The following is a 16,381-nucleotide window of genomic DNA, read 5'->3' as shown; positions in this document are numbered from 1 at the left end:
GGCGGATCACGAGGTCAGGAGATAGAGACGACGATGAAACCCCGTCTCTACTAAAAATACAAAAAATTAGCCGGGCGTGGTGGCGGGCGCCTGTAGTCCCAGCTACTCGGAGAGGCTGAGGCAGGAGAATGGCGTGAACCCGGGAGGCGGAGCTTGCAGTGAGCCGAGATTGCGCCACCGCACTCCAGCCTGGGTGCCTGGGTGACAGAGCGAGACTCCGTCTCAAAAAAAAAAAAAAAAAAAAAAAAAAGCCGGGCGCGGTGGCTCATGCTTGTAATCCCAGCACTTTGGGAGGCCGAGGCGGGCGGATCACAAGGTCAGGAGATCGAGACCACGGTGAAACCCCGTCTCTACTAAAAAAATACAAAAAAAATTAGCTGGGAGTGGTGGCGGGCGCCTGTAGTCCCAGCTACTCGGAGAGGCTGAGGCAGGAGAATGGCGTGAACCCGGGAGGCGGAGCTTGCAGGGAGCAGAGATCGCGCCACTGCACTCCAGCCTGGGTGCCTGGGTGACAGAGCGAGACTCCGTCTCAAAAAAAAAAAAAAAAAAAAGAAATGGGGTCTTGTCATGTGGCCCAGGCTGGTCTCAAACTCCTTGCCTCAAGCTATCCTCCCTAGTCAGCCTCCCAAAGTGCTGGGATCGCAGGCGGGCGCAACCATGCTTCTCCTTTTCAAACCGTTTTCACACCCAGTTCCTCATCTCATTCTCACAGTGTAGTGACAGAAAAGAAAACTGAGTTATAGATTAGACAGCTCCAGGATGGCAAAGATGAGCTGGTGGCACAACACTTTCTCTGTTAGACCATCACACTCCCGGCTGTAGGAGTGTCCTAGGTCTGTGTTTTCTCCAACTTCAGTTGCATCAAAATCCCTGGAGGGAGACCTTGTTTAAACACAGATGAAAAGGAATGAAATCATGTCATTTGCAACAAGTGGATGGACGTCATTATGTTAAGTGAAATAAGCCAGGCACAGAAAGACATAAATATTGCATATTCTCATCTGTGGCAGCTAAAAAAAATCGATCTCATAAATTTAGAGAGTAGAAAGAAACCAGAGGCTGGGAACGGTTGGGTGAGAAATTAAGAGAGTTAGGTTAATGAAGGACATACAGTTAGATAATAAGGTTTGTGCTCTATGGTTCAAAAGCAGAGTAGTGACTATAATTAACAACAATGGATTGTGTATTTCAAAATAGCTGGAAGACACTTTGGGAAGCCAAGGCAGGAGGATACCTTGAGCCCAGGAGTTCGAGACCAGCCTGGACAACATAGTTAGACCCTGCTGCTACAAAAAATAAAATATATATATAGCCGAGTGTGGTGGCTCACATCTGTGGTCCCAGCTACTCGGAGGCTAAAGCAAGGAGGATCATGCGAGCCAGGGAGGTCGAAGCTGCAGCGAGCTGTGATTGCACCACTGCATTCCAGTGACTAGGTGACAGAGACCCTGTCTCAATGACAACAATAACAAAAATCTAGGAAAGAGGACTTGAATTGTTTCCAACACATGCGTAAATTCCCAAAGTGATGGATACCACTAATGCTCTGACTTGATCATTACACATCCTATGCACGTAACAAAATATCACAGATACCCCATAAATATGTAAAATATTATGTATCCATAAAAAGTAAAAATAAAAAAATAGAGTCCCAGTCCCACCCTCAGAGAATCTGAGTTGATCAGTCTTGGGTGAAGCCCTTGGTAATTTGCATTCTAACAAATCCCAGGATAATTATGATGCTGCCGGTCCATGAACCACACTTTGAGTAACACTGCCCTAAAGGAGGCCCCTTGAGGCCCTCTCTTGTCTTCCATTATACTCTAGTCTTTCTCAAAAATACCTGTAACAAAATTTCCTCTTTCAATCCTTATGCCAATTGGGATGTTTCAGCTGTACTAAGAAACTGCAACCAAAAGTAGTTTAAGCAGTCAGGGAATTTTATTTTATTTTTATTTTATTTATTTATTTATTTATTTTGAGACAGAGTCTCGCTCTGTCGCCTAGGCTGGAATGCAGTGGCGCTATCTTGGCTCACTGCAACCTTCGCCTCCTGGGTTCACACCATTCTCTTGCCTCAGCCTCCCGAGTAGCTGGGACTACAGGCGCCCGCCACCACGCTCCGCTAATTTTTTGTATTTTTTTTAGTAGAGATGGGGTTTCACCATGTTAGCCAAGATGGTCTTTATCTCCTGACCTTGTGATCCACCCGCCTCGGCCTCCCAAAGTGCTGGGATTACAGGCGTGAACCACCGTGCCCGGCCAAGGAATTTTATTATCTTACATAACAGGAAGTCTGAGCAGACTTAGGATTGGTTTATTAAGTAACCCAACAAGAGGCCAGGCGTGGTGGCTCACACCTGTAATCCCAGCACTTTGGGAGGCCGAAGCAGGTGGATCTCCTGAGGTCAGGAGTTCGAGACCAGCCTGGCCAAGATGGTGAAACTCCATCTCTAGTAAAAATACAAAAAAATACAAAAATTAGCCGGGTATGGTGGCAGGATCCTGTTATCTCAGCTACTAGGGAGGCTGAGGCACGAGAATCACTTGAACCTGGGAGGCGGAGGTTACAGTGAGCCAAGATCATGCCACTGCACTCCAGCCTGCACAGCAGGAGCAAAACTCTGTCTCAGAAAAAAACCAAAGGGCCGGGCACGGTGGCTCATGCCTGTAATCCCAGCACTTTGGGAGGCTGAGGCTTGGCAGATCACGAGGTCAGGAGATCGAGACCATCCTGGCTAAAACAGTGAAACCCTGTCTCTACTAAAAATACAAAAAATTAGCCGGGCATGGTGGCGGGCGGCTGTAGTCCCAGCTACTCGGGAGGCTGAGGCGGGAGAATGGCGTGAACCCAGGAGGCGGAGCTTGCAGTGAGCCGAGATTGCGCCACTGCACTCCAGCCTGGGCCACAGAGCAAGACTCCGTCTCAAAAAAAAAAACAAAAAGCAAACAATTACCAGGATTCATATTTTTTATTTATTACTGCAGTCTGGGCAACATAGTGAGACCACATCTCTAGAGAGAAAGAGAAAAAAAAAGATAAATTAGCCGTGTGTGGTGGGGAGTGGCTGTACTCCTAGCCATTCAGGAGGCTGAGACAGTAGGATCGCTGAGCCCAGGAGATGAAGACTGCAGTGAATTATGATTGGTTGTGCCACTGCATTTCAGCCTCAGTAACAGAGCAAGGCCCTGTCTCTAAAAAAACAAAAACAAAAAACAAGAAAAAGGAAAGCTGGGCATAGTGGCAGTGGCCTACACTTGTAGTCCCAACTATACAGGAGGCTGAGGAAAGAGGATTGCTTGAGCCCAGCCTGGACAACATAGCAAGACCCTGTCTTTAAAATTTTTTTTTTTTTTTGAGACAGAGTCTCACTCATTCTGTTGCCCAGGTTGGAGTGCAGTGGTGTGATCTCTGCTCACTGCAACCTCCGCCTTCCGGGTTCAAGCTATTCTCCTCCCTCACCCTCCTGAGTAGCTGGGATTACGGGTGCACCCCACAATGCCTGGCTAATTTTTGTAATTTTAGTAGAGATGGGGTTTTACCATGTTGCCCAGGCTGGTCTCGAACTCCTGACCTCAGGTGATCTGCCTGTCTCGGCCTCCCAGAGTGCTGGGATTAGAGGCATGAGCCACCGTGCCTGGCCTACACAGCAACTTTTATTGAAGCAGCAGTGTACAGCAGCAGCAGAGATACTGCTCCTTGCAGAGCAGGGCTACCCCATAAGCAGTGTGCCCAGAGTAGCAGCTCAGAGGCAGTTCTGCACTTATATTTATACCAACTTTTAAGTATATGCAAATTGAGGGGCAGTTTATATAGAAATTTCTATGATGAGGGTGGTAACTTGCGGGTCACTGGGTCGCTGCTGTGGAAAGAGGCAGTGTTGCCATGGCAATGGTAAACTGACAATGCACACTTGTGGGTGTATCTTATGGAAAGCTGCTTCCACCCCAGACCTGTTTCAGCTAGTCTTCAATTTGTTGTGCTGTCTGAATTCCACCTCCAGAGTCCAGCCCTACCTCCTTTCTCACTCCTTTGTTTTTTTGTTGTTGTTTGTTTTTATTTTTTGAGATGGGGTCTCACTCTGTTGCCCAGGCTGGAGTGCGGTGGCATGATCTTGGCTCACTGCAACTCCACCCCCTGAGTTCAAGTGATGCTCCATCCTCAGCCTCCCAAGTAGCTGGACCACCAGTGTGGGTTTCACCATGTTGTCCAGGCTGGTCTTGAACTCTTGACCTCTGGTGATCTGCCCTCCTCAGCCTCCCAAAGTTCTGGGATTACAGGCATGAGCCACCTCACCTAGCCCTACTTCACTTCACTCCTTTGAGTTTCACAACCCTCTTCTGGCTCTCCTCTGATCTCCATCTCATTTCCATCTTTTTTGCAGGTCCCATTCTCCCCTCTCATCAATTTTTTTTTTTTTTTTTTTTGAGACAGGGTCTCACTTTGTCACCCAGGCTAGAGTGCAGTGGCGTGATCTCAGCTCACTGCAACCTCTGCCTGCTGGGCTCAAGAAATCCTCCTACCTCAGCCCCCAGGTAGCTGGGAGTACAGGTCACCTACCTAGGCCTCCCAAAGTGCTGGGATTACAGGCGTGAGCCACTGTGCCTGGCCAAAAAAATCTTTTTAAGGATGAAAGAGCAAGGGAAGGCCAACCTTCTGACTCCACCCTCTCAACTGATATTTCTCCCTTCATTCCCCATGCATAAGGGACAAAGAATTGAAAGAATTGAAGGAATTAGCCGAGCGTGGTGGCTCACACCTGTAATCCCAGCACTCTGGGAGGCCGAGGCAGGTGGATCACCTGAGGTCAGGAGTTTGAGACCAGCCTGGCCAACATGGTGAAACCCCGTCTCTACTAAAATACAAGAATTAGCCAGGCGTGGTGGCAGGCACCTGTAATCTTAGCTACTCAGGAGGCTGGGGCATGAGAATCAGTTGAACCCACGAGGCAGAGCTTGCAGTGAACCGAGATCACACCACTGCACTCCAGGCTGTGCGACAGAGTGAGACTTGTCAAAAAAAAATTGAAAAATTGAGGGAAATAAAGACAGATGAAAATATTTGGTGGGAAGATGATGTTAGATTTGGACATGGTAAGTTTGAGGTGCGCCTGGGGACATCAGCAGGAGCTGTCGGTTTTACGTAGGATAAAAATTTGAAGTTTTCGCGCGACGACTGTGGGGTCTGCGGGCGCGGCGAGGCCTTGGACGGCGGCGGCAGCGGCGCTCCTCCTTCTCCTTCCCAGATCCAGAGCCGCGCCGGCACCATGCCAGCTTACCCTAAAAGCTACAATCCGTTCGAGGACGACGGGGAGGACGAAGGCGCCCGGCCAGCCCCTTGGAGGGACGCCCGAGACCTCCCCGACGGGCCCGACGCGCCCGCAGACAGGCAGCAGTACTTGCGGCAGGAGGTCCTCCGCAGGGCTGAGGCCACGGCCGCCAGCACCAGCAGGTCCCTGGCCCTCATGTACCAGTCCGAGAAGGTTGGGGTCGCCTCTTCCGAAGAGCTCGCCCGTCAGCGAGGAGTCCTAGAGCGCACAGAGAAGATGGTGGACAAGATGGACCAAGATTCGAAGACCAGCCAGAAACACATCAATAGCATTAAGAGTGTGTTTGGGGGGCTTGTCAATTGCTTCAAATCCAAACCAGTAGAGACCCCACCCGAACAGAATGGCACCCTCGCCTCCCAGCCCAACAGCAGATTGAAAGAAGCCATAAGTACAAGTAAAGAACAGGAAGCAAAGTACCAGGCCAGCCACCCAAACCTTAGAAAGCTGGATGATACAGACCCTGTCCCCAGAGGGGCTGGTTCTGCCATGACTACCGATGCTTACCCAAAGAGCCTATCACCTTCGAGCCTATCACCAGAAGATCAACAGCAACCTAGATGAGCTGTCCATGGGACTGGGCTGTCTGAAGGACATAGCCCTGGGGATGCAGACAGAAATTGAGGGGTGAGATGACATTCTTGACCGGCTGACAACCAAAGTAGACAAGTTAGATGTCAACATAAAAAGCACAGAAAGAAAAGTTCGACAACTCTGAAGACAGATGGATTTCCACTCTATTGTGATGAAAAGAATTGAAAGATCTTTTTTTGAACTTCCAAGAAATTTCATTTACTATTTTAGTATGTAAATTAATGTGTGTTTGCAAATGTTATAATAGAGTAGGTCTTAAGACAAAAAAAAAAAATTGAAGTTCAAGAGAAAACTCTGGGTTGGAAATTTAAATTTAGGAATCTTTACTGTATACAGGTGGTAGTTGAAACCAAGAAAGCAGATGAAGTCACTTTGAGAGAATATGCAGAATGGGAAAGGAAGCAAGCCAGTGACTAATTCTAGAATCCAACACTGCAGAATCCATGAGAAGGGGCTAAATGCAGTGCCTCACACTTGTAATCCCAGCACTTTGGGAGGCAGAGGAGGGCAGATCACCTGAGATCAGAAGTTAGAGACCAACCTGGCCAACACGGTGAAACCTGGTCTCTACTAAAAATACAAAAATAAAAAATTAGCCAGGTGTGGTGGCGAGTGCCTGTAGTTCCAGCTACTCAAGAGGCCGAGGCAGGAGAGTCACTTGAACCATGAAGGTGGCGGTGGCAGTGAGCTGAGATCGTGCCACTGCACTCCAGACTGGGTGACAGAGTGAGACCCTGTCTCAAGAAAAAAAAAGAAAAGAAAAAAGTTATTTTTGCCAGCAGCCTCCCCTGGCATAAAAGCTTGGCTAAGGGCCTACTGCTCTCAACTCCCCCTCAGTCGCTGATACACCCCCATTCATTACCCACTGTTATTTCTTAGCTTGGACTTTTCTTCCCATTGTCCACTTCGTAAATGTGGCCAATAGTTCAGATTGGCTTTCTCATCTCTTTTTTTTTTTTTTTTTTTTGAGACAGTGTCACTTTGTTGCCCATGCTGGAGTACAGCGGTGTAAGCTCGGCTCAATGCAACCTCCGCCTCCCTGGTTCAAGGGATTCTCCTGCCTCAGCCCCCCGAATAGCAGAAATTACATGCGCACACCACCATGCCCGGCTAATTTTTTTTTTTGTATTTTAATGGAGACGGGATTTTACCATGTTGGCTAGGCTGGTCTCGAACTCCTGATCTCAAGTGATCCACCTGCCTCGGCCTCCCAAAGTACTGGGATTACAGGTGTGAGCCACCTCTCCCAGCCCTCTCATCTCTTTTCTGGCCTCCCTAAAGTGTGCCTCACTTGAATGCTGGAAGCTTGAAATCTAAAAGTTACTTTTTCCCGGAGTACCTTGTGTCCTGGGTTCTGCAGGTGACCTAGCCTTCACCAAGCGGATCAATGCCCTGGCGATTTGGAGGGCAAACGTGAACACCGGATTGAAGACCATCTTTTTGCTCTTTCTGCAGGCAAGCTTGGACACGAATATGTTAAGACTTTTCTTTTTTGCTGTGGCTGTAGCAGAGGTCCCAGTGTTGGTCTCCAGCTTTCTGGATGTCAAAAGACTGGATGGATGGATGGGTGCCATGTGGCTCATGCCTGTAACCCCAGCACTTTGGGAGGCCAAAGCAGGCGGATCACCTGAGGTCAGGAGTTCGAGACCAGCCTGGCCAACATGGCGAAACCTCATCTCTACTAAAAATACAAAAATTACCTGAGCATGGTGGTGGGTGCCTGTAATCCTAACTACTCAGGAGGCTGAGGCTGGAGAATTGCTTGAACCTGAGAGGCAGAGGTTGCAGTGAGCGGAAATCGCACCACTGCACTTCCTGGGTGACAAAGCAAGACTCTGTCTCAAAAAAAAAAAAAAAAAGACAGATGGAAGCATCCATTTTGCTGTTCTATTCATCTCCGTAATATCTCCGAGGTCTAGTACAATGCCTGGCGCATAGTAGAAACTCAATAAATTGATATGTGAAAGAAGTTTGTGCTATGATCAAGCTCAAATAATTACCACTGACCGTAGGTTTTTTTTCTTATCTATTTCATTAGTGCTATTAGCATACAGAGGAATAAATTGCTGTTATTAATATCATAGAGGTAGGGAATCCCAGGATACTATAATGCTGGGCTGGTGGGAAGGGGCTTAAGTGGTGAGTGTCCCTGGGAGTATTAACCATAGCAAAGCATTCAGGGAGGGCTCTTTGGTTTGGGATGCACGTTAGTCACCATAGATATCTTCACTGTGCACGATGACACAGGTCCTGAAGTGCTCTCAACTCAAGCTCTTTACAGGTAGTCTTCTTTTTCTTTTTGTTGTTTTTTAAAAAACAGAGTCTCACTCTGTTGCCCAGGCTGGAGTGCAGTGGTGTGATCATAGCTCACTGCAGCCTCAAACTCCTGGGCTCAAGTGATCCTCCCATTTTAGCCTCCCGAGGAGCTAGGTCTTGCAATGCTTTTTCATACAATCTGTGGAATTTACAGATAACACAAGTTTAGGTCAGGGGTTGATGTTATTATTATTTTTAACTCCTAGGGCCGGATGGTGGTGCCAAGGTTGTCTGGTTACTTATCTTCTGTTTCTTTCCAACTTTTTGCTTTCTCTCTTTCCTCCTGTTCTGTGAACTAGGCAACATTGAGGGAGAAGGGCAGCAGGAGTAGTAGTGGTCTCCTTCCTTATCCTGACCTCATAATCCACCTGCCTTGGCCTCCAAAAGTGCTGGGATTACAGGCATGAGCCACCGCACCCGGCCTTTTCTTTTTCCTTTCTTTTTCTTTTTTTCTTTTTTTTTTTTTTTTTTGAGACGGAGTCTTGCTCTGTCCCCCAGGCTGGAGTGCAGTGGCGCAGGCGCAGTCTCAGGTCACTGCAAGCTCCGCCTCCCGGGTTCACGCCATTCTCCTGCCTCAGCCTCCCGAGTAGCTGGGACTACAGGCGCCCGCCAACACGCCTGGCTAATTTTTTTTTGTATTTTTAGTAGAAACGGGGTTTCACCGTGTTAGCCAGGATGGTCTCGATCTCCTGACCTCATGATCCGCCTGCCTCGGCCTCCCAAAGTGCTGGGATTACAGGCTTGAGCCACTGCGCCCGGCCTTTGTTTTTGTTTTTTGTTTTTTGAGACAAGGTCTCACTCTGTCACCCAGGCTGGAGTGCAGTGGTGTGAACATGGCTCACTGCAGGCACGACCTCCCAAGCTCAAGTGATTCTCCCACTTCAGCCTCCCAAGTAGCTGGGATTACCGGAGTGCACCACCATGTTCTGCTGATTTTTAAAATTTTTCATAGAGTTGGAGTCTCACTACATTGCCCAGGCTGGTCTTTTTTTCTTTGAGACAGGGTCTCGCTCTGTTGCCCAGGCTGGAGTGCAGTGGTGTGATCATAGCTCACTGCAGCCTCAAACTCCTGGGCTCAAGTGATCTCCCCATTTTAGCCTCCCGAGCAGCTAGGTCTACAGGCATGCACCACCATGCCCAGACAATTTTTAAAGTTTTAAAATTTTGTGTAGAGACAGGGTCCCACTATGGTGCTGAGGCTGGTCTCAAACTTCTGGCCTTAAGTGATCCTTTTGTCCTAACCTTCCAAAGTGCTGGGATTACAGGCATAAGGCACCATGCCCAGCCTACATGTAAGCTTTTGATGAATTGTTTTATATTTTTGTTTATTTATTTTATTTAATATAATTATTAATATAATTATATTGAGGTGGCTCACGCCTGTAATCCCAGCACTTTGTGAGGCCGAGGCAGGTGGATTGCGAGGTCACTAGTTCGAGACCAGCCTGGCCAACATGGTGAACCCGTCTCTACTACAAAAAAATACAAAAAATTAGCCAGGTGTGGTGGTGTGCGCCTGTAGTCCCAGCTACTCAGGAGGCTGAGGCAGGAGAATCGCTTGAATTCGGGAGGCAGAGGTTGCAATGAGCTGCGATCACGTCACTGCACTCCGGCCTGGGTGACAGAGTGAGACTTCATATCAAAAAAAAAAAAAAAGCTGGGCACAGTGGCTCATGCCTGTAATCCCAGCATTTTGGGAGGCTAAGGTGGGCAGTTCATGAGGTCAGGAGATCGAGACCATCCTGGCTAACACGGTGAAACACCCATCTCTACTGAAAATACAAAAAATTAGCCTGGCGTGGTGGCGCACGCCTGTAGTCCCAGCTACTCGGTAGGCTGAGGAAGGAGAATGGCGTGAATCTGGGAGGTGGAGCTTGCAGTGAGCCAAGATCGCGCCACTGCACTCCAGCCTGGGGGACAGAGCGAGACTCCGTCTCAAAAAAAAAAAAAAAGAAAATAGTGTTCCTTGAAGTTAGTTTGAGAATCCATAGTTGTCTTACATAATATTGCATGTTACTTTTTCATCATTATGTTTCTTTCTCATTTATTTGTTTATTTATTTTTGGAGACGGATCTCCCAGTGTCCCCCAGGCTGGAGTACAGTGGCACCATCATGTGGGGAAAAGAGAGATCAGACTGTTACTGTGTCTGTGTAGAAAGAAGTAGACATTAAGAGACTCCATTTTGTTCTGTACTAAGAAAAATTCTTTTGCCTTGAGATGCTGTTAATCTGTAACCCTACCCCCAACCCTGAGCTCGCAGAAACATGTGCTCTGTCCACTCAAGGTTTAATGGATTAAGGGCTATGCAGGATGTGCTTTGTTAAACAAATGCTTGAAGGCAGCATTCTTGTTAAAAGTCATCACCACTCCCTACTCTCAAGTACCCAGGGACACAAAACACTGCAGAAGGCCGCAGGGACCTCTGCCTAGGAAAGCCGGGTATTGTCCAAGGTTTCTCCCCATATGATAGTCTGAAATATGGCCTCGTGGGAAAGGAAAGACCTGACCACCCCCCAGCCCGACACCCGTAAAGGGTCTGTGCTGAGGAGGATTAGTAAAAGAGGAAGGCCTCTTTGCAGTTGACATAAGAGGAAGGCATCTGTCTCCTGCTCGTCCCTGGGGCAATGGAATGTCTTGGTGTAAAACCCTATTGTATATTCCATCTACTGAGATAGGAGAAAACCGCCTTAGGGCTGGAGGTGAGACATACTGGAAGCAATACTGCTCTTTAAGGCATTGAGATGTTTATGTGTATGCACATCAAAAGCACAGCACTTTTTTCTTTTTTTTTTTTGAGAGGGAGTCTCGCTCTGTCGCCCAGGCTGGAGTGCAGTGGCGCAATCTCGGCTCACTGCAAGCTCCGCCTCCCGGGTTCACGCCATTCTCCTGCCTCAGCCTCTCCGAGTAGCTGGGACTACAGGCGCCCACCACCACGCCCGGCTAATTTTTTGTATTTTTAGTAGAGACGGGGTTTCACCGTGGTCTCGATCTCCTGACCTCATGATCTGCCCGCCTCGGCCTCCCAAAGTGCTGGGATTACAAGCGTGAGCCACCGCGCTCGGCCAGTTTTTAAAACTTTTTGTAGAGATGAGGGTCTTGTTATGTTGCCCAGGCTTGTCGTGAGCTCCTGGCTTCAAGTGATCCTCCTGCCTCAGCTTCCCAAAGTGCTGAGATTACAGGCGTGAGCCACTGTGCCTAGCTCAATCGTTATGTCTCTAAGTGAGCTCTTGTTCTAGCCACCTCTGGAAGCACTGTGGTCAAATCCCACTCATGGGTGTAAGTATATTGGAGCCACTTCTTCAGTTCTCTTCCCCCCCCATGGCCAGTTTCTGTGTCATCTCCACTGGTGAATCATTTCAGATTTAAGCACCAAACAACTTCAATATCTATTACCTCAGTATGATTCCATTAAGTGGAAAAAGAATTTCACTGGAAATATAATCCCCAACACCCAGATAAAATGAACCCTGTCTCCTAATGTCCCCATCTTCTAGGGCTTCTCCACTCTGCAGGCTTCCTTCTCCCAGCCCTCCCCATCCTCTTAAGAACAGCATTGGATTGAGGCTGGGATGCACCTGCTTCTCTCAGAGGCAGGAGTAGAGTACAAGGGAAAAACAATTCGCCGTTTGGTGGCTTCTAGCTCTGGAGTTCTGACATTTGTTGGGAACTGCCAGCTGAGAGTTCTTTTGGTTGGCTGGAAACATTAAGGCATAGTGAAATATTAAAATATCCCAAGGCAGTATATGATTTAAATAATCTGTAAGAGCAGGGGGGCCCGGCGCGGTGGCTCACGCCTGTAATCCCAGCTCTTTGGGAGACGGAGGTGGGCAGATCACTTGAGGTCAAGAGTTCGCGACCAGCCTGGCCAACGTGGTGAAACCTCGTCTCTGCTAAAACAACAAAAATTAGCCGGGTGTGGTGGTGGGTGCCTGTAATCCCAGCTACTTGGGAGGCTGAGGCAGGAGAATCGCTTGAACCTTGGGGGCAGAACTTACAATGAGCCGAGATTGCACCACTGCACTCCAGCCTGGGCAACAGAGTGAGACTGCGTCTCAAAAAAAAAAAAAAAAAAAAAAGAGCAGCGGTCTGCAAAACTTTTCTTTTTTTAAGAGACAGGGTCTCAGAGTGCAGTAGTGCGATCATGCTCACTGCAGCCCTGAATTGTCGGGCTCAAGCTATTCTCCTGCCTCAGCCTCCCAAGTAGCTGGAACTACAGACATGCACCACCATGGTCAGCTAATTTTTAAATTTTTTGTAGGAATGGGGTCTTGCTATGTTGCCTAGGCTAGTCTCCAACTGCTGGCTCAAGCAATCCTCCCACATCGGCCTCCCAAAGCATTGGGATTATAGGCGGCATGAGTCACCCTGCTTGGCCTGCAAACTTTTTCAGCAAAGAACCTGATAGTAAATATTTTCAGTTTACCAGGCCATATGGTTTCTGTCTCAACTACTCAACTCTGCCCTTGTTGCGGGAAAGGAGAATGGACAGACAACACATAGATGAACAGGCATGGCGAGACTGGGCTCACTCACTGTAGTTGCCAACCCCTGCACAAGAGAACGAAATAAATCCTAACCCCACTGTGATCTTTTCAAGTGTACCCAGTCTAATGTCCTAATAGCTGACACCCTGCTTCATTTTTGATTAAAGTTTCAGTTATTCAGGCCAGGCACGGTGGCTCACACCTGTAATCCCAGCACCTTGGGAGGCTGAGGTGGGTGGATCACTTGAGGTCAGGAATTCGAGACCAGCCTGGCCAACATGGAGTAACCCTGTCTCTACTAAAAATATAAAAATTAGTTGGGCGTGGTGGCACATGCCTGTACTCGGGAGGCTGAGGCAGGAGAATCACTGGAACCTGGAGGCGGAGGCTGCAGTGAGCCAAGATCGTGCCACTGCACTCCAGCCTGAGCGACACAGCAAGACTTCATCTTAAAAAAAAAAAAAAGGCCAGGCGCGGTGGCTCACGCCTGTAATCCCAGCACTTTGGGAGGCCGAGGCGGGCGGATCACGAGGTCAGGAGATCGAGACCATCCTGGCTAACACGGTGAAACCCCGTCTTTGCTAAAAAATAAAAAAAAATTAGCCGGGCGAGGTGGTGGGCGCCTGTAGTCCCAGCTACTCGGGAGGCTGAGGCAGGAGAATGGCGTGAACCCCGGGGGACGGAGCCTGCAGTGAGCCGAGATCGCGCCACTGCACTCCAGCCTGGGTGAAAGAGCGAGACTCCTTCTCAAAACAAAACAAAACAAACAAAAAAAAAACCTTTCATTGTTTTTGTACTTTTTTTACAAAAGTAATTCATATTCATCATAGCACATTTAGAAAACAGCATTAGGGTCAGGTGTGGTGGCTCATGCCTGTTATTCCAGCACTTTGGGAGGCCAAGGCGGGAGGATTAGATGGAGACAAGCCTGACCAACATAGCAAGCCCCCTGTCTCTATTTAAAAAAAAGAGAGAAGAAGAATAGAAAACAGAGTTAATCAGTTAACAGCTATCAGGGTCTGTTCATTTTTGATTAACAAGGTTTATCAAAAATCCTTACAGCTTCACCACTAAGAGATACCACTGACAACATTTTGCTTTAATGTCCATCAATTTAGTGATGCTATTTATTTTTCTTTTCTTTTTTTCTTTCTTTCTTTCTTTTTTTTTTTTTTTTTTTTTTTTGAGACAGAGTCTTGCTCTGTGGCCCAGGCTGGAGTGCAATGGTGCTATCTTGGCTCACTGCAACCTCCACTTCCCGGGTTCAAGCGATTCTCCTGCCTCAGCCTCCCAAGTAGCTGGGATTACAGGCACCAACCACCACGCCTGGCTAATTTTGTGTATTTTTAGTAGAGATGGGGTTTCACTATGTTAGCCAGGCTGGTCTTAAACTCCTGACCTCGTGATCCGCCTTCCTCAGCCTCCCAAAGTTCTGGGATTACAGGCATGAGCCACCACACCTGGCCTTTTCTTTTTCTCTCCTTTCTTTTTTTTTTTTTTGAGACAAGGTCTCACTCTGTCACCCAGGCTGGAGTGCAGTGCAGTGGTGTGATCTCAGCTCACTGCAGTCTCAACCTCCCCAAGCTCAGGTGATCCTCCTGCTTCAATTTTTGTATTTTTAGTAGAGATGGGGTTTCACCATGTTTCCCACACTGGTCTAGAACTCCTGGGCTTAAACAATCCTCCTGCCTTGGCCTCTGAAAGTACTGGGATTGCAGGTGTGAGCTACTGTGTTTAGCTTCTATTTGCTTTTTTGTCTATCCTTTAAATAATAAAAATGGAGAGCCAGGCACAGTGGCTTGCATCTGTAATCTCAGTGACGCTTGAGACCACAAGTTTGAGACCAGCCTGGGCAACAGAGCAAGATCCCATTTCTACAAAAAAAAAAAAAAAAAAAGTCATGTAGGTGTCGTGGAGCACTTGTAGTCCCAGCTACTCAGGAGGCTGAGGTGGGAGGATCTCTTCAACCCGGAGTTCGGAGCTGCAGGGAGCTATGATTGCACCACTGTGCTCCAGCGTGAGAGACAGAGTAAGACCCTGCCTCTAAAAACAAAAATAGTAATAATTATAACAATAATGGAATCATACTAAACAGCTTTGTGACTTCAAATTTTCACTTAATATAATATGAACTTTTTTTGTGTGTTAGTAAATATTTTTCTACATCTTATTTCTGAGGTTTGTTTTTTTTTTTTTGAGATGGAGTCTGGCTCTGCCACCCAGGCTGGAGTGCAGTGGCGTGATCTCAGCTCACTGCAATCTCTGCCTTCCAATTCAAGCAATTCTCCCTGCCTCAGCCTCTTGAGTAGCTGGGACTACAGGCATCCGCCACCACGCTTGGCTAATTTTTGCATTTTTGTAGTAGAGATGGGGTTTCACCATGTTGGCCAGGCTGGCCTTGAACTCCAGCCTCGGCCTCCCAAAATGCTGGGATTACAGGTAGCCTTGAGTAGTATTTATTTATTTATTTTTTTAGACAGAGTTTCGCTCTTGTTGCTCAGGCTGGAGTGCAATGGTGCAATCTTGGCTCACTGCAACCTCCACCTCCTGGGTTCAAGCAATTCTCCTGCCTCAGCCTCCTGAGTAGCTGGGATTACAGGTGTCCGCCACTATGCCAGCTAATTTTTTATATTTTTTTAGTAGAGACAGGGTTTCACCATGTTGTCCAGGCTGGTCTTGAACTCCTGACCTCAGGTAATCCACCCGCCTCAGCCTCCCAGAGTGTTGGGATTACAGGCGTGAGCCACCGCGCCCAGCCTAGCCTTGAGTAGTATTTTACGATGTGAATGTGCCATTATTCATTTAACCAATCCCCTTATTACTAGATTGTTTCAAATGTTTTGCTTTTATAAACTGCATTGCCACGGACACATTTGTAGAGAAAGCTTTCAACATGTTCATGATCTATTTCTTTATTTCTTTTAACTTTAAAACTTTTTCGGCCAGGCGCGGTGGCTCAAGCCTGTAATCCCAGCACTTTGGAAGGCCGAGGCGGCCAAATCACAAGGTCAGGAGATCGAGACCAGCCTGGCCAAGGTGGTGACACCCCGTTTCAACTAAAAATACAAAAATTAGCTGGGCGTGGTGGCAGGCACCTATAATCCCAGCTACTGGGGAGGCTGAGGCAGGAGAATCACTTGAACCCAGGAGGCCGAGGTTGCAGTGAGCCAAGATGGCACCACTGCGCTCCAGTCTGGGCGACAGAGTGAGACTCCATCTCAAAAAAAAAAAAAAAAAAATAGCCGTGTGTGGTGGCTCATGCCTGCCTGTAATCCCAGCAACTCATGAAGGCTGAGGCAGGAGATTCGCTTGAAACCCGGAGGCAGAGGTTGCCGTGAGCGGAGATTGCACCATTGCACTGGAGCCTGAGTGACAAGAGTGAAACTCTGTCTCAAACAAACAAACAAAAACAAATAAAAAGTGGTTTCATTATCAAACTTACTCAATTTTGGATTTTCAGTTATTGTTATTATTATTATTATTATTTTGAGACAGAGTCTCGCTCTGTCGCCAGACTGGAGTGCAGTGGCGCGATCTCCGCTCAGTGAAACTGCCACCTCCCGGGCTGAAATGATTCTCCTGCCTCTGCTTCTCGAGTAGCTGGGACTACAGGCACGTGCCACTACCCCCGGCTAATTTTTGTATTTTTAGTAAA

The 16,381-nt window shown here is 47.8% G+C and overlaps 1 pseudogene; it reads left to right on the top strand.

Annotated features, from left to right (window-relative positions):
* Positions 1 to 5,264: 5,264 nt before the first annotated feature.
* Positions 5,265 to 6,048, top strand: LOC100580669 (annotated as a pseudogene).
* The last annotated feature ends 10,333 nt before the right edge of the window (positions 6,049 to 16,381 follow it).

Source organism: Nomascus leucogenys, chromosome 17, assembly GCF_006542625.1.
Source record: "Nomascus leucogenys isolate Asia chromosome 17, Asia_NLE_v1, whole genome shotgun sequence".
NCBI lineage: Eukaryota > Metazoa > Chordata > Mammalia > Primates > Hylobatidae > Nomascus > Nomascus leucogenys.
The sequence above is the reverse complement of the archived record's forward strand: the minus strand, read 5'-3'. Positions and strand labels throughout refer to the sequence as shown.